At 32.3% G+C, this 9910-nt stretch overlaps 1 pseudogene; it reads left to right on the forward strand.

The window, feature by feature from the left end:
- The first annotated feature begins 3516 nt into the window (after positions 1–3516).
- On the forward strand, positions 3517–9222 carry LOC110712358 (annotated as a pseudogene).
- The last annotated feature ends 688 nt before the right edge of the window (positions 9223–9910 follow it).

Below are 9910 nucleotides of genomic sequence, written 5' to 3' on the forward strand. Positions count from 1 at the left end.
TTTTGTAGATCATGCACATTTCTTTGTATTATCCTTAAGGGTTTTGAGCCATTTATATGTTCAAGCTAGTGTGAATACTTTTATTAATATAAGGAACTTCAGGTCCGCACATCATATTCAATTTACATTCATTCCAATAATCAAACTTCAAGTAGGTACATTATACTATAATTGATTGAAAAGGTAAAAATATGAAAACCTACTACTTCACGCTTTAATAAAAACATACTTGAATCGATTGAATCAACTATACTGTCGGATCGATCAATTATATCAATATATTGCCTGATATAGCTTAATTAGAAAATAGAAACAAGCACATAAGCAACCAATATTAACACGTTCACGTTAGTGGAAAACCACATGGTTCATATCATACTTGAAATATAAAAACATAATTCAATACATAAATTATACATAGTTTCACATGTGCCTTAGGCTTACTTCGACAATCAAGGCATTAGACATGGGTAAATAATTGCTAAATCAAACCATTCATATTTGCTATCAAGCATAGAAAAATAACCAAACTCATTTACGGATAGAAAAAGTAATACCAAAATCTAGCAAATATATGTACTACAAGTTCATGAAAACCATAAGTTCATAAAATTAACCCCAATAATAATTTTAAATACCTTTTAGATTCAAACTAAACAAAACTCATAGTCAAAACAAAACTGCTAATTAGTTATTCTGCATCAAATCCAACTATTCCCAAATTGCTCATTGAACTCCAGGAATAACAAAAATACGAAAATTTGGGAAACAATATAAACATATAAAGGCTTAAAATTAACAATAACAGAAAGTTGAGAATGAACTTTCCTGATATCAAAATCTTTCCCATTATAAAAACCAGCCTTATCATCAAATTCATGTTGTCAACGTCATCTGCTAGCCTGTAACTCATGAAAACGTCAATGAAAAGAAAATAAAGTATAGCAATAATTCAAGATAAACAAACCAATGCAACCAAAAAATAATACGAGAGTTTTTTGTAATTAAATAAAGCGGCACTACCATTAACATTCTAAATTATTAATACCGTGAGACTACTTGTACTAGTCCCAAATTAATTAATTGGGAATGATATGACATTCTTGAAACATGTGATTTCATTATTAAAAGATCAAAACCCATGATCAAAATTAATCTCATACTAATTTCTTCCCAAGATGCGACATAACAAGATAATAATTAGAGTTTTGGTGCTGATAACATGTTATAAAATAAGGGAGAAAGATGAGAGATTGAGAGAGAATTAATCTGTTCATATTATTCCATATGATAGGGGTATATATATATACATAGAATATTATAAGTAGGGTTTGCTTAGATAAAATAAACCCTAGATCTAGAATATTCTGGAAGCATACAAAGAGGATAATGGATATCCACACAATATTTTCATAACATACAATTGTTTTTTTGACAAATTGTTACAAATGTTTGTATATAGTACTACATAGTAGGATTTATAAAGTTTAAAAATAACCTATGGATATTGTTACGTTGTTTGTATACATACGTAAATTAAAATTTCTAAAAAAATCTCATGAATTGCACACTATTTAAAACCTTTAAAGAATATATTTTTATGTAGATAATTACTCCGTTTAATTTTGCAAATCCTTTTTACTTTTTGTTTATTTTCATAAAACAGTACAACCATTAAGAATAATGGCTTAAATATCTCAATTTTTTTAACGTTTTACTTTTCATATTTACGTAAAAACAATACTCCGTATTACCTTTTACTATACATTTTTGCGTTAAAAAATATTATTAGAGACTTTAAAACTCATTTCTCTTAATTGTGCTAGATTCACGTTTCTACAAAACTGAAAATCTAATTTCATTTGGGCATTAATGAGATTGTGCAAAGGTTCAGTAAAGGCCAAAGTGCAAAATTCAATACACAAAAGAGGGGCTGTTGCCTGTTGTTGTCTTGTTATGCTTTGGTAACAAAGAAAAGATAATATGCTTTGGTAACATAGAGATGATAAGATGATGTTCTAGACTTCTAGTCACTCAATATTGGCACCTACCAATAATTTTATGTAAACTTAAACTGTTTCGTACTATGTTTTTACGTTGCTCCAATGCTCCTAGTCTCGATTAAGTACTATGCATGGGATGATTTTTTATTTGTATTTATTTTTTAACTCAATTTAGTTGAGTTAGAAATTTGGTTAGATTCAATATAATGTTACGGAGTATCATAGAATCTATCTTTGCATATAACTACAATAAAACTATTACGTGTAGAGACATATAAGTTCAAATTTATTACTCATTTTCTTTTATAACTAACAAGTTATAATTCGAGGGAGCCCCAGTTAATCTCCGAGATTAACATTCCAAATTAATCTCCTCTGACAACTTTATGCATATATTTTCGTACCACTTTATTATTTCACTTTTATTATTTAAAAAATGAAAGTAAAACAATATACTGTGAGAGGAGATTAACTTTTCATGTCAATCTCAGAGATTAACTTGAATTCTCCCGAGCCTCAGTTAATCTTACTTTTCTCATTCTTTGTCTCTAGTTTGCTACAGTATATAATTGATAACTAGTGTGTGTCCCGGGCGATGCCCCGGATTGCTAGTTTGTACTTCTTTAATTTGATAATTACGTTCAACTGTTGTATAGCTAGTGTGTGATTTGAGTGTCGTCTCGGGTGTTACAGTTTTTTTTTTACTTCATATATATTTATTTTCTAATCTTGTGAAAAATAAATAAATTAAAAAATAATGTTAAATATGTGAAATTTAAAACACTAATAAAAGTTGGTTGAGATGGTAAGTGTGTAGCAGTTATTTGTTTGTAATATATAGTATGCCTTTTAATATATAGTATAGATGTTATACAGAGTACTGTATATACCCGAGTGCAGTACGTACATTCAAGTTTTTTTTTTCCCAAGACGTTCATTAATAATACTCATATATCAGTATATGTAATGCTTCCTTTTTTTTTTTTTTTTTTTTTTTTTTTTTTAGAAATAATGCTTCCTTATCAAACAAAATAATGCAACCTTATAGGTTTCAAAAAAAAATAAATAAATAATGCAACCTTATAGTTATAGATCGAAAGATATGCCCAATCATCAATTCATCTCATCTAAAAAAAAAAAATCATAAACTCGTCATCTCTCCAACCCAAAACCATGTTTTATCCACTGTAACAGGACTCGAGAATCTTACTCTATAGTCCTTGTTAATCCTGACGTGTCGGTCGACCATGTCAAAATTTTATCCATGTCTACCCCACGCTCCTTTATCTAATTTTATTTAATTTTCCTACAAAAATTAAAATATTCTCCACTCCTATTTTTGAGGCTCTATAAATTCACACTCCAAATTTCTTCATTACATTCTCATTTCCTCCATATTTCCTATCCTCTACTCGAATACACCATTTACTCAAATTATTTAAAAATTTCTCTCTTATCATTGTTTCCAACTCCCTTTTTATCAGGTATATATTTATCTCTCTCTTTTAATTAATAATAATAATTTTTTTTTTCTAATTTTCCTGTATATATTTAGATGGGGTTTAAGGGTGCCTAAAATTTGATATTCTAATTATTGTGGGTGAATAACCAATGCCATTGATTTTCAAGAATGCTTCTTTTTAATTTCTGATCATATTCATGTTAATTTATCGAACTGTCTGTCCGATACAAGAATTTGAATTCCTACTTAATGTTATTGAGTTTATAATTTCTCCAATATGTTAATTGTTACTTATAAACCCATTATTAATACAATAATACACCATTTTCTGGCTGAGTTGGTTAAGTTGTTTAGTAATGTATTAAAATCCTTTAGCTTTTATGATTGGATAATGCCTCATTTGGGCAACTGTTTTGATCAATTTGAGGTCTTAATATGCATTTCAGATTTTTATTTATTTTATTTTTTTAAAGGGAAATTTAGATTGTTTAGATTTTTTAAATTATTAATTTTATATGTACAATTTCTTATTAGTTTATGATTATTCATATTAGCCGATCCAAATATTTTGGAGTTCAGGCTTTCTTGTTGTTGCTGTTTTCAACTTCTCATGGCAGGACATTATATATGTTAAACAAAGAAAATAAAAAAAACAAGAAAAAAGGAAAGGGGATCTCAATTTTGTTGAGTTTTATTTAGTACAAAAGGAGAAACTTTAATTGACTAGTTCTTACAATTTTGATCTTTATGGTTTTTCAATGTTTGTTAGTGGAGTAGGTGGTTACTAGGTAGGTAGCTTATATTAGAATTTCATTTGAGATCTATGCTTGTAATTTACTTTACTGCCCCATGTGCTAGTTTTTTACTTTCTTGCATCAAATCTACCTACCACAACACCCCTAACATTGCATCCATGTTCTTATAAGAGCATACACAATGGTTGCCCAACCCCATCTTGGTTATTGATTATTTTATTATTTTATCCATCTTCCACCTCACTTATAACCACTCTTATAACCATTTAATAACCAATGTATGCCAATAGTTAACCATAATATTTTGGTTATACATTTTCTCTCTCCTACTTTTACCCAACCCCACCACACAATTTATTACTTAAATTCTATTATTATTAAATAATGCATTTGGAGAATTTGAATAATTAGGATTTTGTGGTGGTTGAAAAGGAAACGGAGTGAAAGTACTTGGATTTGAGAAATTGAGATTTTGTGAACCGTAATTCGGAAAATTTTGAAAATTTGTATCTAAATCTGAGTTGAGATCAATTGGAAGATTAGAATAGTAAGGTTGAGGATTTGGATTATTTTGGGGCTGTGATGAGTTATGAGATTTTGTGGATTTTTTTTTTTCTGTTAGATTTTGGAATGTTCATCTTAACACAATTTGCCAATAAGAAGAGTAATTTTCACTTAAAAAAAAGTTGTTTCAAAATACTTCAATATTGGGCTCATTTTATAGAGAAAAATAAAATAGAGCCGTTGGTGTATTTTTTTTTTTTCAGAATTGTATTTTAAAAATTATGGCCGTTACAAAAATTACAACGGTTATAAATTCAGAGCAAATCTCAACCATTGATATTTGTATTACGTGTCAAAATCTTAGCCATCCATGTCAACCAAAAAGCAAAAAAAAAATTGCATGACCATATACATAACCGGTTATTTGAATAACCTGGTTATTCAATTGATACCCCAATAATTTCTCTCTCCTTAATATTTTATTAATATTTTCATTTTCTCTCTCTTAATAACCACCCAAATAGTTAATGGCTGTGGGTACTCTAATGCATATTGTATGGAGTAATGTGTATAAACGAGATTTCGTCTTTGAATACCACCCCTAAAACTTTACCAACTATGCTATTCGCACTCGTATATGTTCTGATTTGGATATTGAGACTTTTGATGTAACCGGTAACCCTATATAGTTTATTTGGACGAACCATGACTCATTGGCTCTCATAAAGAGGTTTTAGCTCGAACTATGTGGGCTACGTATAATACTCCCTCCGTTACATATTACTCGCAACAAAGGGATATTTTATGTCTCACAAATAATACCCCTTTGTTGCGAGTAATTCGTAACGGAGGAAGTATAAGTTTGGAATCACCTAACACGGAGTTAACGGTGGAAGGGGAGAAATGTAGTGCTCCTATGTGAGTCTAATTACAGCTTTCTCGTGAAGGGTTTTTAGGACATTTCAAACCTTGTTAGTTAAGACAAATAGGTTTTTTATCATGATTTGTCCATGTTTAACTCATTGCTGGTGAAATACTTAATTGGTTATCTTGTCAATTTTGACCTTGTATGGTTTTTTACAGTTGATCTTCCCTCATAATGGAAGTCGCTGCAGGATAATTCTGGCTACGTTTTATGGCATTGACTGGTATTATTTGCTCTGATTAATTGCTTATGACTCATTTTACCCCTGCCTTATGTCTTTCATGATTTTGGTTGGTTTCTAGACTATGTATGAAGAATTGAGAATACGGGAATTACTTTTTTGTCGAATATTAAAAATGATCACTTTTGTGTGTTAATAGTAATTTGAATGTAGTGTAGCATATGCTGTTATTTCATAACTGTTACTGAGTAGGTTGCAATTGTAACATATGATAGGTGATTGGGCAATGTGTGGAGGGAGAAACTACTCATTGACAATTGGCAGCACCTCTAATCTCTACGGAACAGCAACAAAAGATCTTAAGAGTGAAGGTTTTGGCATGGCCAATGGGCTTGATTGGACAAAGCATATACCGTCTTCTGTACAGAAACCCTTATTGATTTCTTCATCTCCTTCTTTCATTCATTGGTCGCGTAAAATTCCTATATGTGATGGGTATCATGAGTTTCTCTAGCTGTTGTTGATAATTTTAGTTTATAACTGGAACTTAGATTTTGAGTGATAACTGGTTACTTTGTAAAAATCAGATAATAAGGTTAAATAGCTGGAACATGCCTGGTTTTATTAGTGAAAAGAAAAGATTAACAGAGTCAAACATGTGCTTTGCAAATCACTCAAAAGACGCTCGTGGGACTAGGCCTCGAGTTGTGGATGATTGCTATGTCCCCATTTTGCCGGGACTTCCTGATGATGTGGCGAAGTTATGCCTTGCACTCGTCCCTCGAAATTCCTTTCCCTCAATGGGTGCTGTGTCTAACCAATGGAGGTCATATATTCGAAGTAAGGAGTTCATTACCATCCGAAAGCAAGTAGGACTGCTAGAGGAGTGGCTCTATTTGTTGACCATTGACGAAGAGGGAAAATAGAGCCAGTGGGAGGTATTGGATAGTGTCGGTAACAAACACCGAGTTCTTCCATCCATGCCTGGTGAATTTAAGATGGGATTTGGTGTCGTGGTTCATCATGGCAAGCTGCTAGTAATGGCTGGCTGTACAGTCTCTGAAGGGGTGGCATCTCCCACTGCTGAAGTTTACCAATATGATTCCAGTCTCAACAGGTACGTTTGTATCTTCTATGTTTGCCTGTGTGCTTATGCTCTCCTGCTGATTAACATTTGTTATTGAAATATTCGCCCTACTAATTCAGATAGATTAATTCCATCTTAAATTCCATCTTAGATTTAATATGCCTTAAAAACTAGTTACATATTTAAAGCATAGGTTCATCTTAGTGTTTACAGATTGTGTTAACAGATTTAATATGCCTTAAAAACTAGTTACATATTTAAAGCATAGGTTCATCTTAGTGTTTACAGATTGTGTTAACAGTCATGTGCAAATAAATAGTGAAGGGAAACTGGGAAAGAACTTTTAAGGTCGACTGGGGGAGGTAGCATATATAGAACTCATAATAAAAACAATAAAACATCTATAGATTTATGCAATCAACTTTAAAATATAAAATATCTCTTATGAATAAAACTTAATAGAACTACACATAGATGCAATTCGAAATATTGAATAATGTAACAAATTGAAATTTAATGGTGCATAGATATTTAAAAAATTATTTGAGTAATAAACCTGTTAGCTACAAATATAAAAAATAATCTAATTAGTGAAAATGATGGATGAGATCAACAGCCTTAGCAGCAAGCTAGCTGATCGAATGGTGTGTCGTGTCTTGATGATATGGATGTCATCAACCCTTTTGAGCATGACATCTCTAGCATGTGATCTTTACAAATAATTTGTGCAGTGATTGATAGCATTAAGCACTGTCCTTATATTGTTCTCCATGCTTAGCCTCTTCGACTCTTTTTCTTGCTTATTACCGCTACTTAAGTCATTGCTTGCTTCCAATGCTTGGTTCAATCCCAAGACAGAATCAGCGATCACGCTACTGCATTCATTAAGGAAATTGATTTCATGGTTTTGAGTTTAGGTTGTTTAGCCTAGTGGGCAAGTTTGCTAGACACGGTTTGAACCTCAGTTATGAATTCATTAAGAGGAGGACAAACCCTCACTATTTGAATAGAATTAGGATTCTAGGTTGGCTAGAAGATAGAATTGTATTGCAAGTGGTATGAATCTATATTTCTAAAAACTAAAATATACAAGTGCATAAATATATCTAAGAATATTACGTATGTAAACAATTAAATTTAAAAGTCGAATCACCTATCTAATACATAAAACATTATAACATAATATTATACAAAGTATAAACCCGAGGCATCACCCGGGCCAAGTATGAGTTAACTCTGTGAAATATTATGATCTTGATGCTGATTTTTGTAAAGAAGTTGTTGCTTATCTCAAACTATTATGTGTGTTGTCTGCAATATATCTCATCTTATGTACTTTGAGTCTATCTTTAGTTAAATTAGTTCTGTAATGTCTATGATTTCAGCTGGAGCAAACTGTCAAGTATGAACGTTGCACGTTATGATTTTGCATGTGCTGAAGTTGGTGGGATGATTTATGCTGTGGGAGGCTATGGCATGGATGGTGAGTCTCTGTGCAGTGCTGAGGTATACAATCCTGATACTGACGAGTGGACTCTGATAGAGTCCCTTCGCCGCCCAAGGTGGGGCTGTTTTGCCTGTGGGTTTGAGGGCAAGCTGTATGTTATGGGCGGGAGGTCAAGTTTCACTATTGGACACTCAAAGTTTGTTGATGTGTACGACCCAGATAACCACACTTGGTGTGAGATGAAGAATGGTTGTGTTATGGTTACTGCCCATGCCGTGCTAGGAGAAAAGCTGTTTTGCATGGAATGGAAGAACCAAAGGAAATTAACTATATTCAATCCTAGAGACAATTCATGGAAGATGGTACCCGTGCCAGTAACTGGAAGCTTGAGTATTGGGTTTCGGTTTGGTATACTTGATGGTAAGCTTTTGCTCTTCTCGCTTAAGGATGAGCCTGGGTATCGGACTCTGCTGTATGATCCCGAGGCAGCCCCAGGCTTGGAGTGGAAGACCACCGTTATCAAACCCTCAGGTGCATGCTTGTGTAGCGTGACTATGAGGGCATGAATATAGATGGCAGTTTGTCATTTGCTGCCTGACATGTATTTCCTTTTCATGTTGTATCTGTGTAACTTGTCTCATTGCACTTGTACAATTGTTCAAGTTGCTTTCGAGTTTGTATGTTCCTGATGTTTGACGTAGTCTACATGTATAACTTAACCCTTTCGATCTTTGCCGTGGAATTTAGATTTGGTGTGTTTTTGACTGTAAAATAGGCACTCACATGATTCAATAGCATATGTTGCAATTTCTTGTATTTCTTACTAAGATTGCGAGATATGGCAGTCATTTTTTTTTAGATATAACGATACCGTTCATATGTTGATGTGCAAATTCACAATATTGGTACTTAGCCTCGGAGTCATGGGGATGCATAGTCAGGAGTACATGATTTTGAGTTCAGTTTCACCCAAGGAATGAAGGTATGTGTGCATTATAGAAAAGGGAAAGAGGCTGGATTTGACTTTGAGCATTTGATCAGCCTTATGTTATGTGTGTGTTATGTGTCCATAAAAAATAATCAACCAAGCCCTCATTTAGCAGCAACTTGAAATTACAAGCCTGAGTCTTACTAATGATGCAATTATAACTCTACAAGTAAACTCCCCTAATATGTAAATGAACTAGTGAGTCGGTGACTATATTTGTAGAATACATTACTTGGTAAATTGGTAATAGCACGCTATAGACAATACATATTCAATTCGTATTAAGCTGCAACTAAAATGAAAATTCTCGCAACAAATATTGTTGCGTTTTAAGAAAACGGGTTTCGGACCACAATATTAAGATTCAACAATTTGTGTACAGTAATACGTCGTTTTAAGGCTCAAATTCAAAACTGATAATTAATACTCTGTACAAAACAATTGTTTTACTAATTAATTTAATCACTTGTTGTTGGTTAATGAAAAACCATTATACTCCGTATAAATATACTCTATACTTTATAAACAAGATATTAAAAACAAATACTACATATATTT

This window comes from Chenopodium quinoa, unplaced genomic scaffold (genome assembly GCF_001683475.1).
Source record: "Chenopodium quinoa cultivar QQ74 unplaced genomic scaffold, ASM168347v1, whole genome shotgun sequence".
NCBI classification, from domain to species: Eukaryota; Viridiplantae; Streptophyta; class Magnoliopsida; order Caryophyllales; family Amaranthaceae; genus Chenopodium; species Chenopodium quinoa.